At 40.3% G+C, this 18,038-nt stretch overlaps 1 long non-coding RNA gene across 1 annotated transcript in view; it reads right to left on the bottom strand.

Moving 5' to 3' along the window:
• The window catches only part of LOC123349383, a 50,899-nt gene that overhangs the window by 9,192 nt on the left and 23,669 nt on the right, over positions 1–18,038 (bottom strand). Inside the window, exon 2 of the long non-coding RNA XR_006573514.1 lies at positions 8,314–8,379. This is a non-coding gene — a long non-coding RNA (uncharacterized LOC123349383). The remainder of the gene's footprint in view (positions 1–8,313; positions 8,380–18,038) is intronic.

The raw sequence follows: 18,038 nt of genomic DNA, 5'->3' as shown, positions 1-18,038 counted from the left end.
GGTGTGAACAATTAATAGTTTCTTAGCTGATGGCATGATGACGTTTCTGATTACAGTAATACTCAACCTCACAGATTTTCTCATTTTTAAGCCTAAAAATCTTGACAATGCCTCTTTTTAAGCAATAATTATTAAATAGAAACAGTCAAGTTAAACTATCATGCTGGATACATATAGGTATTGATTCTGCACCTACAAAAGTTCCATTGTTTTCACTGGTGCTAGACCTTGCCTAAAACGTTCGTGTAAATAGTACTTAGTAGCAGTGTGTCTAATTTTTAAGCCTAAAAATCTTGACAATGCCTCTTTTTAAGCAATAATTATTAAATAGAAACAGTCAAGTTAAACTATCATGCTGGATACATATAGGGATTGATTCTGCACCTACAAAAGTTCCATTGTTTTCACTGGTGCTAGACCTTGCCTAAAATGTTCGTGTAAATAGTACTTAGTAGCAGTGTGTCTAACTTCTTGATGATTATTCATATAAACATTTTTAATCCATATTTCTTGAGGAAAACTTAGTGGAATAAAAGTATGTGTACACACGTTTACTTTATCATTAAGGTCCTGATTCCAGGCCAATACTTAAACACATGCTTAATTTTAGACATGCTTAAGTCTCATTGAGTTTGATGAGATGAACACACGATCTTAAAGTTAAACAAATGCTAAAGTGATGTTCCGAATGGGGATGCTTTCCTGAACTGGAATTAAATATGTCCTAGTTCTACCACTAAATTAACACCCATTCAAACTAAAGTTCTCAAGTCCTGTCCCCCCACCAAGTCCCACCAGTCCATCTATTTACCTCCTTATCAGGTCACTCCCAGGCCTTTCCTTCTTGGGTCTAACTCCCGAAGTTGCAGGTTTCTCTGCTGGAGGCTATGTGCTTCCAGAAGCCTTTGTATTCTACTCTGGTCTTCCAGAGAATCCCCTCTTTCTACAGCCTCCAGCCAGTCTTTATAGAGAATCATCTGATCCCTGCGTAGGTGTGTCTTCTTAGTAACTATCCAGGGTTGGCTGGCCCCAGGCCTCTAGCTCTTAAAAGGGCAAGCTGTCCTCTTACAGTACTTTATAAACATGCATCAATTACATCATATCATACCCCATGAGGTAAGGAACTTGGGGACAGAGTTACTGATGCTATGGCACCTTTCCCCACAGTCTACCTGCCGACCCTTTGATCCTCTTTGTGTATCGTGTCTGTGATTTTTGCTCTCCCACGCCACTGTGGGAGCATTTGGGCCTAGAGAAGTGTGTTTAGATTTCATACATCTCCGACCCTAAATTAATAGGATAGTCAGAGAAATGAACAATGGTGTGTGTGTGGGGGGGGGGGGGGGGGGGAGGTGGTGGTAAATTATCACAGGCCTGCTGAAATAAGCAACTGATGTCAATGGGCTTATGACACTTTATACCATCTCAGGAACTGGCCCAGACAATAACAGAAGAAAATAAGGCCCCAATTCAACAAAACACTTAAGCACGTGCTTGGCTTTGAGGATATGCCTAAATTCCATTCCCTTTCAACACATGCTTAAATGCTTTGCTGAATCAGGGCTGGACAGTCAAACATGAGAGAGACTTAAGTGGGGTGCCCAATAACAAGGAAAATGTGTGGGTAGGTTTCATCCCATAATTTCATTACTAAACTTGTTAATCAGGTCACCTGAGTTCAACAGCCAACTCATCAGAGTTACTTATTTTGATCTACACTCATGCTAATATTTTCCTGTTTACATTTAAAATATTCGGAACCCCCTGATTTATTCCTTATAGGACACTATCAGCCATGCACACAGTTGATCAGTTTTGGCAGTAATGGGCTATGCCAGAAAAATCACAGTTACACAATGCTATTTGGTGCTATTACAGCCTGATGCCTCTGTAATAAGCAGCTTACTGTGGCTGCTGAAATGATAACACACGTATCTACCTGAATAATACTTTCAATAATATTTAAAATGGCTGGCTCCTTAGGATAGTTATATTGTTAATAGAATATGTCAGCCAAAAACTATCTTGAAAACTCAAGAGGAAAAGAGACAAACTTAAAATGCTGAATGAAATAGTATTAATACCTCTTGGAAGAAAGCTTACGGAGTAACAAAAATTCCGAGAGTCTCATTCACTGCTGCATTACTCCATTAACATCAATACAGTTACCCCAGCATAAAACTGGAGTAACAAAAGGATTAATCTGCCCCTGAATCTTTTAGTTAAACAGAAATAGCTGAGACATAAACTATAGTCCGAGTGTGCACTTTAACAAAGTGGGTTTATGCAGAGTGTATAACGCAATGTATAAGACACTGGCTTTTAAAAATAATCACTTGGGTTCAAATTTGAGTTTCAAAATATATGACAAATTCTTGACCCTGCCTGTAAAAATCCCCAAGTCACGAGCCAGTAGGATAAAAATCTTTTAATTGGAGGGAAAAAAAAAGGCTTGTTGATGAGTTTGCTACACTGTTAAAATGTTTAACCACAGCCTGGAGCTACAGCAGGCATTACATCTGATGTTACTATTCATTAGAGCGCCTGGAAAGTACGCAACAAAATGCGAGCTGGAGCATTTTCTGTTTGTTTTTGAAGGAGATGCACCAACTAACTAAATGTAAAATAAGACCAGTTTCTTAGAGCTGAAGTTCTGCAAGTAGACTGGGGGCAAGTGTATTGGGGGGGTGTATTTTGCTCCAAGCATAGATAATTTAAAGATTCTCCAAAAACACTTAATAGCAAATGGTACAAGGAAATGAATTAGAGAGAAATAAATGTGACGACCCTGGTGACTTGCCTAGAACTAAATTCGGGAAGGGAAAAGGGCCAGATACACCAAAGCTACAGACCATTCTGAACCCATGCTTTGAACACATGTCCTGAATAAAAGTCAGAAATCCTTGTTCTGCTTTTGGCTGCGGTTACGGGCGCTTTATCCAGACAGTGTGCAGTGGGCTTGCTGGTTTCAATTGTCGACAACATTCCAAAATACTTCTTTCTCCTGTGAGATTGTCTGTGCATATTTTCAGCAGACATTAAGCAAATCAAATGACAATGCCTCTTTTTAAGCAATAATTATTAAATAGAAACTGCCGGATAAATACCTTCCAGTTAGTTAGAGACATTTCACTCTGGCTAGTTGTTATTAATTGGCTGTTGCAATCTACTGAGATTGCACTAATGAACACAATCACTTCACCCAGTGTAATGTTGGTAGTGCACAAGGACGAATCCTGTCCTCTCCTTTTTGCCCATGGAGAGCCCTGGATGCTGTTGAAAGCATTCTGCTCTGGGGAGAAAATTTGGGGATTCTATGAAGGGTGGGGAATGGTCCACACAGGGGCTGTGCCTGTGTCTGTGCACATTGTGGTTTGGAGCAAGCCAAAGGAGGACTGCTGAATTTGCAGCTATGCAAGATTGGCCAGCCAACGCCCTCCATGAGGGACAGGAGGTGCATTGCCAACAGGAGCTACTGTGACCTCAGGGTTACAGTGATAGCTGAGGAGCAACCCAAGGGATGAGCAGGGAAAATTCCTTAGCCTTCTCCACAAAAAAGCATAGCTTGGAAACATCAATCTCTGCAAAGTCCATGTAACTACATTTCCCTGTCACTGTCCCTGCCCTCTTTTTCCATGTTACACCCAATAGCAGTGTCTTGTCTTAAATTGGTACATAAGATCTTCAGGAACTGGTCTTCTTATACAATGGTACAAAGTATAACACAACGAGGCCCTGAAATCATGAGTAAGGCTTCTAGGCATTATTGGGATACAAATAATTACCCTGTCCCAAGCCCAGGCATGGTGTGTGAATGGGGAAGATTCAGTCTCAAATAATAATATTTGTGGAGAATATTAATTCTTTTTTTGTAATTGTCCTTAATGGCTCCATACACATAAAGAATTACTTTGATGGACCACACTGCCTAGAACAATGTGAGAAACTTACATGCACCGTGGAAAGCATATGATTCCATGATTCATTAAGCCTTATTTATTATGTGTAATTAGGCACCTCTTAGCTGAACCTAGGGTCTCCAGAGATGATAATACTTAGAACTTATATAGTGCTTTTCATCTTCAAAGTGCTTTACAAACATTAGCTAATTAACAACATAATAAGACATGAAAGGCCAGCATACTTACCCACTGTGCTGTCTAGCCCTTGTATAATTCACATTTTGGTGTTTTAAAATGTAAGCAGCATTTTGGGGAAGGGGAACTTTACTCGTTTTTTTCTGTTAAAAATCACAAGTGTCTGTGCAAATAAAATAACTAAAGAGGTGACGAAATCCCCAGAGTACTTCTCTTCCTTGTTACTATTTATTGCTCCTGGCGGATGGTAGAAAGAAATAGCTACCAGAAATGAAGGAAGGCATGTAAATTGCAACCAGCTTATCTGATTATTCTTACAGACTCTAGTCAGTCCACAGCTGCCTCTGGTACTCTGAGCCTTTGGAGCCACCATGATGGTTCCTTATGTGAGGCTGTTTTCCCTGAGACTCTGTTGCTTTTCTGGGGCCACCTAAGGCCACATTCTCCTGAGGGCAATCACGAGACAGTCAGTATGGCTATTGGACTCCAGCAGATGACCAGGCTGTGAGGGGAAAAGCCTTTATTTGAACACATCACTAAGGCTATGTCTATACTACCCGCCCGGGTCGGCGGGTAGCGTTCGACTTCTCGGAGTTTGATATATCGCGTCTCATCTAGACGCGATATATCGAACTCCGAACGCGCTCCCGTTGACTCCGGAACTCCACCACCGCGAACGGCGGTGGCGGAGTTGATGGGGGAGCCGCGGACTTCGATCCCGCGGCGTCTGGACGGGTGAGTAGTTCGAACTAAGGTAGTTCGAGTTCAACTACGCTATTCGCGTAGCTGAACTTGCGTACCTTAGTTCGACCCCCCCCCCAGTGTAGACCAGGCCTAAGAGCAAAGGAAGACTTAGGAAAGGACTGGCCAGGTACATTTCTTTCTGTAAAAAGTCCACGTTTTCCCACCCTTCCGTCCTTATATGACTTAATGTAAGATTTTTGCAGGGCCTATTATATTTCACATTTGTTGGATTACCTAGAGGCATACTGATATTAGCCATGCTGAGATGTGGGTAGAGTATTTCAGGCTTATTTCTCAATTAGCATTTCTTCCTGTGTGGCATGTGGTGGTATAACGTATTGTAGAATGCTTAGCCCCACAATCAGTGTCCTTCTAATTTTAATGATATATAGACACATGGAGGGCAAAGTAAAGGAGGAACAAATGATCTATAATCCCATTCAGTTTTAGTGACCAGTTTTTCTAATGATCAGTCCATTTCAATGATCATTTTTGCAAACGCAGAATGGCTGTGTGTTGTCTGAGCATATATATGGGTTTACTTAAGGATCACCCAGCCACCAATGAAAAGACCAGATAACATCATGGCAGTTTCTCTCTTCCCACTCCGAACAACGCCTACTGCTGCCCATTTGGGGCTTCTATTGTACCAAAAGGTAGAGAATTTGCAGACCAGTGAGAATATATAAAGCAAAGCAGAGAGAGCTGGCAAAACACTACACATCCCCAACACTGCCCACACAAAACGCCTCAAATAAAAAAAAAGGTTCAGAGTGACTGGCTGTGTCTAGTCAGAACCTGCACAAAGGGGTGCATCAAGGATTTGGAAGTGGAACATGTGCTCCTAGGCCCTTCTTGAATGCAGCTGAGCATTCCAGCTTGAATCCTGAGAGCCAACAATCTTGCAGGGAAAATGGGCATATGAGATTCCGTCACAAACACGGGGTCTAATTAAACCAGTTACAATGTAAAAATGCTAAATGTAGAACAGAATTGTCAAAAACATTTTATACCTAACGTGGGAATTCTAACTTTTCCGTTCTTATTTGTGTAAATTGTGCTACATTTTAATTTGCCTGAAGAAGTTTTGATAAAGTTGGTATTGCAAAGACAGGTGGGTATTTGATGGTACTGTTGCAGGGCCGCCCAGAGGGGGGGGGCAAGAGGGGCAATTTGCCCCAGGCCCCGAGCCCCACAGGGGCCCCCACGAGAGTTTTTCGGGGCCCCCGGAGCGGGGTCCCTCACTCGCTCCGGGGGTCCCGGAAAACTCTTGCGGGGCCGGGCGCAGGAGCTTCTTTGCTCCCGGTCTTCGCCGGTGGGGGGGGGTCCTTCCGCCCCGGAGCGGAAGGACCCCCCGCCGGCGAATTACCGCCGAAGACGGAGCGGGACCCGCCGCCGAAGTTCAGCTCGGTCTTCGGCGGTAATTCGGCGGCGGGGGGCCCTTCCGTTCCGGGACCCGCCGCTGAAGTGCCCCGAAGACCCGCGGCGGGGGCCCCCCTCCGCCGAATTACCGCCAAAGACCGGGCTGCGCTTCGGCGGCGGGTCCCGCTCCGGCGATAATTCGGCGGCGGGGGGGGCCCCGCCGCGGGTCTTTGGGCACTTCGGCAGCGGGTCCCGGAATGGAAGGCCCCCCCGCCGCCGAAGACCCCGGGCCCCGGGAATCCTCTGGGCGGCCCTGTACTGTTGGTCACGGTTGGGCTCAGTAAAACCTGCTATGCTGATCAATGGATTATCAGAATTAAATGACACACTTCCCAAATCAGCTCTTACTCCATTACTACCATAGAAGACACTGCAAAACTCCACCAAACAGCAGTGTTCCCTAAAATATTTACAAATGCAACCTTTTACTGCTTTCCTGTTTATAGCTTAGAATTACACAGATCTGGGGTGAAGGATAAAGCTGTTTTTATAAATCAAAGACTACACTGAGTTTCCGTAAAGTGAATTCAGTAAAGCAAAGCAGGGAAAACAATTTTGATATTAGCAAAAGGGTCATTTAAATCTTGTCAGTAATCTACTAGTATGATGCATCTAGTTATTTTTGAATGATTTGCTGCTAAAACAAGTGTAGAACACATGCATTCATTCTCGTAGCACAATGCTTCTTTCTTTTTTTGTTTGGTTTTGTTTTTGGGTGTTTTTTTTTTGGCTGGGAAATATGGGCAATCAGTTTATATGCATCAGTCCCTTTAGAATTTTACAACTTTTTTTCCCAGTCTAAGAATAGCCTAAGAATAGGGTACTGTATGCTGCACAGTTATACTAATGAAGAAGTTGGTTATAATAAGGCTGAAATAACTGGCCTTTTTCTAAGCTTTTAGACAGTTAATAATTGGTAACTAACAGATCTCTGTTGAGCTAAGTAGCATAAGACAGTGATAATGGGTATTCTCCAGCTCCTCTCTAATAGTCATAACAGCTATTCTGCGGACTAGTTTAACATTAATTATTACTTATGCTGTTGTCACTGTGATGTGCTCCTTATTATTTTCTTTTTCATAAATGGGTTGCTCTGTTGATGAACTTTTGACAAGAGTTGCCTATAGAAATAACCCTGGTTTTCATTTGGTACATTTAACCTGAAAAGCCAGGATTGAGAAAGAAAAACTAGATTTCAAGCTGGAAGGTAACTGAACCTATTATTTATATAGGTTTGATATATTTGATGTATTTTACTACTGTCACCAAATGTAGATGATGCTCCAACACCACCCACTTCAATAGCTTACCAGAGTGGGTTTTTTTGGATTTTGGTATCTTTAGTATGATAATGACCTAGGTTAGGGTGTACATTCTGCAAGGAATTGCCTAAGTCTCCCTTTCATTCATTCATCTATCTATCCATCCATCCATCCATCCATCCAGAAGTCGAAGAAACTTCTTTCAGAACAGCTCTGTTCTTCAGTGCCCTTTCTTGGTAACAGCCTCTTGTACTGCATGACATTCTGGAACTTTGATCCAATAACATAATCGCTACCTTGTGCGAGATATTTTGGGGCTACTTTCTTAGAAAACATGCTTGTTGGAGGACCTCATCTTGTTGATTGAAATTACAAGATTATTAAACAGCAACCCAAACAAAAAGTGATAACTCCCAACTCAAAAAGCTCATGTAACCAGGGAGCATTTATCAGGACAAACCCAGACAAAGACTCCTCTTACACGTACCATAGACAGTCTGACTCCCTCAGACAGGGTTCAGCTTTTATAGCTCCTGACATTTCTCCCACTAGCCACTGCTTCAGTTAAAAACACGAACAATAAACCCCCCAGTAGCCCTTAATGCACCAGAGATGGTGCAGACCTGCAGAACTTCCCTTCTCTTTGTGTAGGAACATTCCTCTGGAACAAGACATAGGGCTCAAATGGCCTCTTGCCTTGTAACTGCAGTGTATTCAGGGATTTAGTGCCTTTCAAGTTAGTAGATAAACATTTAGCTTTATTATACTTAAAATTGACATGTTCCTACCTATCGCCTTTGCCAATGCATTTCATTTCCAGTCTGAAGAACTATGGGTTGAGTTGCTGGAGCAACCTGACAAGAAAATGAAAGAGAGAGAGAGAGAGATGATGATGGCTGGTGAGCCTTGGGAAAGAAGAGCGAAATAGCAAAACAGAAAAACCATTCATTCAGAAAGCCAGGTTCTCCTCATGCCCCTTGGATGTTTATAAATGACACCGCTTTAGGAGCTGGTTTCAATATATCTAAGGTCACCCCTTAACCCAATGGGATTTAAACCCTATTACACTAGGTGATGTGCCAGTGACAGGATTAGTGATTGAACAGGTAACAGAGGATACATCCCACCATTTTGTTTCCTCAGGGGTACATGAGTAAAGCAAGGTCTATAGGGAGATGTTTACAGTGTTGGCTTTCGGTCTCATTGGCATTTGCTGTGGCAAACATCCCATCCCCAACACTATCAAAGCTCACCCAGTCTTTCAGCAGTGGCTGGATGGAATGCAGAGTGGTTAGTTCTAGTATGCACGCTTGGCTGTTAGAACTAGACAGTTCAGGATGTGAAGGCACTCACATTGGTCCTCTCATGCTGCCAGGGTGCACACAACCTTCCCTTTTCATTTCTTTCGCTCTTTCACTACCACATTCAGTCTCTCTGGGAGAATGAAACAATCCTTTTCTATTAGATTCTTCTCCAGCTGGTTCCAAACAGTGTAATAAGCCAATTACCCATTAGAGGAAGCAGCAGAAACTCTGGCTCTGATCTTAGCTAAGTACTTACATGGGTTTATTAATGCAGCATTTGAGCATTCTCCAAGTATTTACAGATTTATCCTAACAGATATTTTTATCCCCATTTTACATATGGGAAATCGAGGCACAGAGAGAGACTACATTGAAGGAGCTGGGAACAGAACCTAGCTTTCATGAACAATAATCATAAGACTATTCTTCCTTCTGCCCGTACTTTCAACTTTCCTTGTAGTTTCACCCTGGAAGGTAGTTTGAATGGACTTTTTGAATGAAAGAAGTGAAAAAAGAGATCAGAGCCAACAGAGAAACCAGGCAATAATGGTAATGGAGATGCTTGTCCTTCAATCTGTCACACCAACAGCAAGATGGGGCTCTTTGCATGCAAGCAGATAGCCATTGCAAAGAGCTAATGGGAGTTTCTATATTGGCTGGACAAGATGGAATGAGCTTCTTCAGTCAGGCAATGCAGCAAGTAAAGATGCTGATGACAGCATATGGAATATGATGGATGGCTGGAGTGACAGAATATCATCTATGTATCCATGTTTTTCCTACGGTGTCTAGCACTATCCTATCTAAGCACAAATTTAACAATAGTGACAGTTAATGAGCTATAGATAAATCTCAGCCTATTACATTTGTTTTTAGGTCAGTCTTCCCTAATTTACACCTTTGCTCATTTCTTCCTCAACCATTGAGTCACAGTGGTGTTTTCTCACAAATTATGGATGTAGCTTTGTGACTTGTGGCAGGAGTGTGGCTCTGTGCACCTGTTGATGCTTATTCAATGGAGCTCCTTGCAGAAAAACAATATAGCCAACTGGTGAGACTTGTTATGAAACTGCAAACTCGGTGCTTTTTCATAATATTTATAATATTCATAATGCTTTGTGCACCTGCTACTTCATTCGTAGTCAGAACTGTTTGCAGTAAAGAGAATTCCCGTAACCAATATAACCTGCAGCAAAACCTGGAACTCAGTTCATTTTCCAAGTAGTTAGTATTTAGTAAAAAGGCTGCAAGAGCTTAGCTTTGTATGTCTACTAGTACTTTTCAAGAATAAGGCTTGTGAGACTCTCTTAGTGAGGCATAGAATACTTCTAGAAAGTTGTCCTTTAAATCACATTTTCAGAGATAGAAACACAAGCATTTGGAGCAGCATCTTTCTGCTGTGTCATGCAAACCAGTGCTTGTCATCCTCCAGTCAGCAGAGGCTCCCTTCCATTCATTCTGCTTCCTTCGATTTTTAAATGTATTCTCCTCAGCCAGGCTATGATTGCCATCTTACCGACTCACTTGTAAGGCAACTGCTTCTCTCAAGACTTTGTGCATAAAGAATCAAAATAAGTTTTGGGGGCTTGAGGATCTCTTGTTCTGAGCTCCTGTACATAGCGATTTTCCCTCTCATTTGTTTCATCTTTCTCAGTCATATACTTACCCACTATTCACGTCGCTCCCAAAGGATGTGTGCTGACTTACACCCCATGTGACCCATGAGGTCAGTACAAGTCAGAGCAGTGGGTCTTATGGAATTTTGCCCATGGCTTCTAAAAAGGCGATAATTCCAGGTAGGACATTTCAACATTGGTCAATAGTTTCTCCTATTAACACGCTACTGAGACCTGGCTAACACAACACACACACAGGGCCAGGTTACTTCTCAAGCTATCCCAACACTGCTGCATTTAGACTCCTGGCAAAACATATTTTATTATTGGGAGTCTCATGAAAGAACCAGGATTCCAGAAGGGACAGCAAGCGATGATCTAGGGTTTATTCTATATAATTTTTGTTTGAATTATTCTAGAATAGGACTTGACTGGGGAGAGCATAAAGCTGGACACAAACAGCAGAGCTTTTGCCTTGACGCTTGGGAGAGTTTGCTTGTGACTCAAACTCTTGGAAGGGGAAATGGCATTTAGAGCAATCCACAACTCCTGCAGAGTCATACTAGAGTAGAAGCAGACTGGAATACATCTAGTTTGAAGATTTATTAGTTCAATTACTGTTTTGGGAGCAGAGGCCCTAATAAATTATTAGATATGCTATTGGGAAACTGATTGTTGATGAAAGGAAGAAGGCTGGAACTTGGTTAAATAGACATAATCAGTGCTATGGCTCAGTTCTGGTTGATGTATATTTACTTTTATTGTTTTTCTGTATACGATTTCTATTCTGTTAATATTTACATATATTGGTGAAAATAAGTTACTTTATGTTCTCCTGTTTGGCTGTACATGTGGGTGGCCTTTAAGAAAAGGAGCTAGAAAGTTACTATAGGGCCTATTTTGAGCTGCTTTTGAGTCACTTTTAATTATAAGAAATAATGACACAAAAATAGTTAGGGAAACACACTGAGCCTCATTCTGCTCTGACCATAACTGAAACCTGTAGTAACACCACTGCCATTAATGAAGTTACACCAAGAAGAGAAGAGAATCACATCCTTTGCTTTCAGGAGGTAGAGTGAGTGGGTGCTGAGTACAACACAAAAATTAATAAAAGAAACTACGAGTTATTTGCTGCATATTAAACTAGTGCTAGTGGGTGACAACCAGGACCCTGCCCCAACACATGCTTGATATTGTCTCAAGGCAAGTTGAGAACATTTAGGTGGGTAGAAAGAGAGCCCCCCCCCAAAAACTGCAGTTAAAATATTCAGCTGCACTGAGCCAAATCACTTTGGCCAGATTCTGCCGCCCCCTCCTCCAGATGAGTAGTGCTTTACTCCTCAAGGAGTCCCCTAGGCCCACTACTCACCATGAGAAAAGATGGCCTTTTAGTAACATCGTTTTACTGTGTAGACTGATCTACTATGGCTGTAAAATACCACTGCAGTTCTTATAAGGATGATTCCTTCAGGAAAAAAGGAGTTTTTACTGTATGGAAGACAAAATGATAATGCACTTCCATGCCAAGAACAGTGTGAGAATAACATGAGCTCTTTACCACCACATGCTGCACTGGGAAATTTACTCCCAGACACACCTTGACTGAGAAAAAACAGATGGGGAATTGTAAGAAATAACTTGCTTCATCTGATAATAAATTCGCTTTGCAGAAATACACCACAATGCATGAGGGAATATACTTTCCCAAGGTTTAAGCTTACTTTTCCCAATCAGCATGAGACTAGACAGTTTTTCAAAGCAGCTGCAAATAGTATTCCTCTAATGGATAATGATAGTTTCTAAAATACATGGTTTTTGCTTATGTCACACTAGAACATTTTTGAACACCAACACAGACAGCCTCAATGGTCCTGTTAACTTCCCCAATGTAAATACCATAGCAATTATTGTAAAGATAAATATTTACATGCTGGGAGATGAGAGACAACTAGTTGGAAAATGACTGCTTAGAGAAATAAAGGAGTCATCCAATGAAAATTAGAAAGAGAGGTCTTCTTTAATAGACGCAAGTCCTGCAACTACCATACAAGAGGAAGTTTTAAGGAAACTTATTAGCTTGTCCAAGTTCAGGTTCACAGAAGCATCAGTCATAAGGAAGTGAGACCAGGTTTAGAACATCATGCGATAGACTTTTGAAATGCCTGCTCTCAGAGCCCAGACACACATGATTGGTAAGTTCGAAGAGTTCTTCACAGCCAGGGCATTATCAGTTAGCTCCTGCATGCGCCACACTGTTTCATATAATGTGCTCAGCTTTGAACAAATCATGCACGTAGAAACATTTGCACATATAGGCATAGGAACTGATCCTACAAAGGACAGCGCTGTAAAGTATCAGGGCCATAGAGAAGGTGTACCTTTACGTTTGAGCAAGTCAAAGGTCAGAGCCAAAGTAAAGCATGAGAGATCCAAGGCTGATTAATTTTGTTTCTGGAATTAAAATTAGCCTATGCTCTTAGAGTGAGTTATGAAAACCTTCCAGGTGAATATAATGAGAATATGGGGTGAACATACCAGAGAATTTCTGCTGTATTCCCAGCTTAAATTATTATAATTAGATTCAAGGTTCCCACTGAAATGGATTTATTATAGTAATGTGTTACAGAATTTAAGAAAAACATTTTGAATGGTCTGTTTTATAAACGTCTTGAAACCTAAAATTCCTCGACTGTATGAACTTGAGATCACAGAATAGAGTATTCAGTTAAAGCTATATAAATCTGTGTTGGTTTTGCTTCTTTCATAATAGTAAGCCAGCTCCTCAGCTGGTGTAAATCAGTGAGTAAACTGTAAATTGACTTCAGTGGCGCTATGTAGATTTGTATTGGCTGAGAAACTGTTTAAAGCAGATATGTTTGCTTAAGAAAAAGATATTAGAAGTCAACATTTTGCAGCAGTCTTAGATATATTGTCGGTGAATAATTAAAATCAGGGTGAAAAGGAGCCCCTTGCAGAGAAGAAATTCAGTTCTGCCACCTAAGTGGGAAATGTTTTATGCGCGAGTAATAATGCAGTTTATGGTTTTCTTGTAATGCATTGTCCTAACTTTAATCTTGAATCATTTATCAAGGTTCTCTATTGTACTATACTAATGGGTTGCTTTAAAAGAGCCATGAAAAAAATAATCTGCGCCTTAAGCAAAATCGCCATTTGTTTTTTCCTCTGACAGGGAAAAAAAACCCCTTCCTCTCTTTACTGGAGATGAGTTTTTCAGTCTGGCTGAGGTAAAGCATGCAAAAGTTCTGATGCTTATCTGACTAATCCGAACTACTTGGGCTAACTTCATTCCTGATGTAAGCAGGCACAACTCCGCTGAAGACAAATGGAATTAGGCCCATTTACACTGAGGATGATTTTTTTTCTTGCATCTAAAAATATAGCATGAAATTTTACCACGAGTCAGACCATTATGTCAATGGTTCTCAAACGGATTTGACTGGCCCCCGCCTTCTTTGTGTCTGTTATTATCAATCTCCCTCTTCCCCAAGTACATATACCTCCACCCAGCTCTGAAGGCAGAGCAGAGAGCAGCAGGCCGGGTACCAGCTCTGAAGGCAGCGCTGCACCCACTGCAGAACAGAAGTAAGGGAGGCAACATGACAAGTGATGCTCCCCCCTCCCCGCAGTTTGAGAACCACTGCACTAAGTTATTTAAGCTCAGTGAGGCTGTGTGGGTGTGGGGGCTGTTTTTGGCCCTTACACTGCAAGGACTTGATTCTGATTTCACTTATCTAAGTGGAATAACTCCATACACATGCAGAACTGGTATAAATGAGTTCAGAAGCAGGCCCTAAATCTTCTGTGTGTGTGATTTCTGACACATCAATCGCTTCTGCGTCTGTGCAGAGGCCACAAGAAATAGCCTACTGTGCTGTATTTCATATTTTCTGGGTTCAGTCCCAGTAAGGCACTGGAAGGGAATATCCCTTATCCAAACCTTTCAAAAACGTTTGGGGTCAAGTTTGATACTAAAAATTGGTTGGCGGTTTAAGAGCAGCGATTCTCATTTTATCCAGACTTCCTGACCCAGACTTTCTTGGCATCCTGGGCAGTCTTACTATTATTGCTAAGTTTTTGTTTATTGTAAAGGAAAATTGTTGATCACTGGGGATCCAAGGAAGTATTCTGTCAGAGTTCAGTTTGCTTTATCCCTTGGTTAATTAGAATCCTACTCACAGAACATACACCAAAGTGGAAAGTACTGGAGAGACGTCTTCAAACAGTTACAAATATTTAAGTGAAATATCAAGTAAAATTAGTTCTATTTGTATTTATATCTCAAAATATTTTGGGGGTGGTGAGTGGAGGGAAGAAATGTAACGGGCAGCCTAGTCTATACTGCTTCTGCTTGGCTTTGGGGCTACGACCATGTGAAAGTTCTAGTTTTATATTGGCTGTGTCATCTTTTGGGGATTTGGGGCCCAATCCTCTACCTACTGACTTCACTAGGAAGACTGCATGCCATTGCAATGACATGGCCTTATCAATCATTTTCATTCAAGACATTTTCATTCTGTAAACAGTTTGATCCTGTTGCTATGGGAAAGGAAGGCCCAGGAAAGAAACAAAAATGCCAGGCTCATAGGGACATTGTGAGTTTTAATTCACTGCTGTTTGTAAAGTGCTTTAGCATCCTCAGGGCTTGTCTACACTTAAAATGCTACAGTAGCACACCTGCGCAGCTGCAGCACCTCAGTGTAGACACTACCTATGACACTAGGAGGGTAATCCTCCTCCCCCAGAGGCGGTAGCTAGGCTAACGGAAGTTCCTTCAGCCTAGTGTTGTCTACATGGGGACTTAGGTCAGCTTAACAACACCGCTCGGGATTGTGGATTTTTCGCACCCCTGACCGATATAGTTAAAGCAATCTAATTTTCTAGTGTAGACCAGGTCTCAGACAGGAGGTGTTGTAGACGTAAACCATATTTATTATTATTATTATAGTATCTCAGCTCCTGTCTTTCTTTACCCCAATTTTCCTCCTATGAACATCTCATGTAAAGTATACAAGTAACATTTATTATATTTATGGAAGTCTTATTGACATCAGTTGGAATAAAATGAGTTCAGGAGGAGGAAGAAGTGTAGTCTATGCCTCAAAAGAAAACAGAGTGTAATAAATATATTTTGCAACAAATCCTCTCATTAAATAAAATGTAGGGAATTTCACAGAAAATGTTGATTTTTATATCTTGTTCTAATGGTGAAAATGTTTAAAAATTCTGTTGATATAATTCAAAGTTCTGATTCCCTCCTCTCCCCCAAGGAACTTTACAGATGGGCCCATTCTCCCCATGTTTTTTCTTAATCTAATTATATAGACATGTTCACTTTGAGTCTGATAAAGGCACTTGCCTCTACCGGTGACACATAACAGCACATGCCCCCGTTCAATTTGCTAACATATATGTGCAATGATTAAATATTTGTAATACACGGAATGCATTGTCACTTATTTTACTGCTCTCTCCCAGACAATACTTCCTTTCTTTACTGGCTTCCTGAAAAGTGTATGGATTAAAATAAATCGCCCAGTTCTAAAGAACTGTAACTCTTTCATACTTATATGACTTAATCCAGAAGTAACTATATTTTTAGTACTTAAGTTTTCATTAAAATTTACAAAACGCCCTTGACTGTACACTGATTTATTGTTGTATTAGGTAAAACTACACACACTGTATAGAATACCATGTTACTCCACTTGTAGTCTGATCTAACACGTTATCGGTGATTGCAAGTACATTTTATAGCCCCAGCTGCTGAATCGAAAAGAAAAAAAAAAAGGTGATACAAGCATCAATCTCCAGGATAAAATCAGACCACTTTCTACCACAGTTTGACCTTAGTGATGCCTTTGGATAGTCTTACTTGTCTAAGTCCTCACAACAATTACCAAGGGACAGTTAGAAAATGCAGCTTTAATGGTGAGGGCTGGAATTACTAGCTGCATCAAAGACTTAAACCTCAACCCTGGAGATTTCCAAGCATCGGAAGAATTTGACGTAACTCTGATACTGCTACAAGAAATAAATGGAATAAGGCTGCAGAAACCATTCATATATTTTATTTGTGTTCTTTATCGTCTGTACCCTGGAATTCTGTAGTGTCATTAGCAGATATAAAAAGCTATAAATAAAAAAACCTATAGATAACAGACCTTAAGATATACGCTATCGTTTGCTATATTTTATTTATAGCACAAGGAAACACAGTTAATTACAGGTCACAGAAATGTTAATTTATGTCATAATACAAGTTACAGTCCAAGAAAGAAGCCAGCTTATTTTTGGACTGCTACAATTTAGCCTTATAGGGCCTCTGTTAATTCCAAATGACACAATTATCCTAATAGAGCCACTGTTAATTCCAAATCCCACTGCCTGTTAATAGAATGAAGTATAAGCAAAGAAATTCAGTAGAATAAGTGTCTCTAGTCAGCCTATTTCACAGTCCTGAATAGAATATTCAAATCAAAATAACCAAAAAAATTCAACATCTGTGATACAAAATACTGAAGGTTAAAAAGGATGGGGTGAAAGGAATCATTAAAAGGCTATTTTGGATAAAAAAAGCAATTGGATTTATATTAGGAATGTATTTAATAAATCATATTTGTTTAGAAGTAACAGAGTTACCTGTTAATTTATACAAACCCTTTATTAAAAAAGCAGTGATTTTAATTTTTACAACTACATTGATGACTTAGAAAAGAAATATAAAATATACTTATATATAACATAGAGTAACAAAAAATCTAAAGAGACAGCAACCCTTTAATCTATTCTAATGTATACAAGATGATTATTAAGATAAACACTATGTGAAGAAGGCTGGAGTTAATTATATTACATACAAGCACAAACTGGTCACCCTACAACTTACAATTTATGGCCCTCTAATTTGCATTTAGTATCAAAGGTATTCAATTTTCAGGACTTGTAAAATAACGTGATTTGAGCAGTTATAAAGATGATATGCATTTAACTAACTTCTAAACTATGTTTCAATCTTTTCAAAACCAGTTACATACCATTTCAGGAATACACTAGATATTGTCATGCAACTTGTAATTGCTGCAGTAAAATGGTAAAGACATTTTTGGAAAGAAAATAGCATTATTTTCAGTAGAAGGCATTGATTTGTCAAATCTTATACAAATACATGAAAGCAGTAGGGCAATACATATTTGAAATACAAAATTTGCAAGCCTATGTTTAGATTCACCTCAGAAAAAAAATGCATACAAACTATAACTTCTCTCTAAGAACAAACTGGCAGGCTACTTTGTTTTGTATTAGGATCTGACTACCACTGAAGAGCAGACAATTAATCTCTTCTGTACGATACTATGACCTGCAGGTCTGCTTTATAGCCAGTGATAAACGTAACTTTTGTATTCACAATATTACCACTTTTTTTCTACCGTAAAAAAATCCCAACAAGCCCAACCCTCTTGCAGAGTTTGGAGCTCTTTAACGACTGTATTAACACTTAGACATTACTAACATGTATTTTCATCCAATGTTCCTGCAGCTAGGCCACTCTTGGGCTTTCTAAATCTCTAA

The sequence above is a fragment of the Mauremys mutica genome, chromosome 14 (genome assembly GCF_020497125.1).
Source record: "Mauremys mutica isolate MM-2020 ecotype Southern chromosome 14, ASM2049712v1, whole genome shotgun sequence".
In the NCBI taxonomy this organism is placed as follows: Eukaryota; Metazoa; Chordata; order Testudines; family Geoemydidae; genus Mauremys; species Mauremys mutica.
The sequence above is the reverse complement of the archived record's forward strand: the minus strand, read 5'-3'. Positions and strand labels throughout refer to the sequence as shown.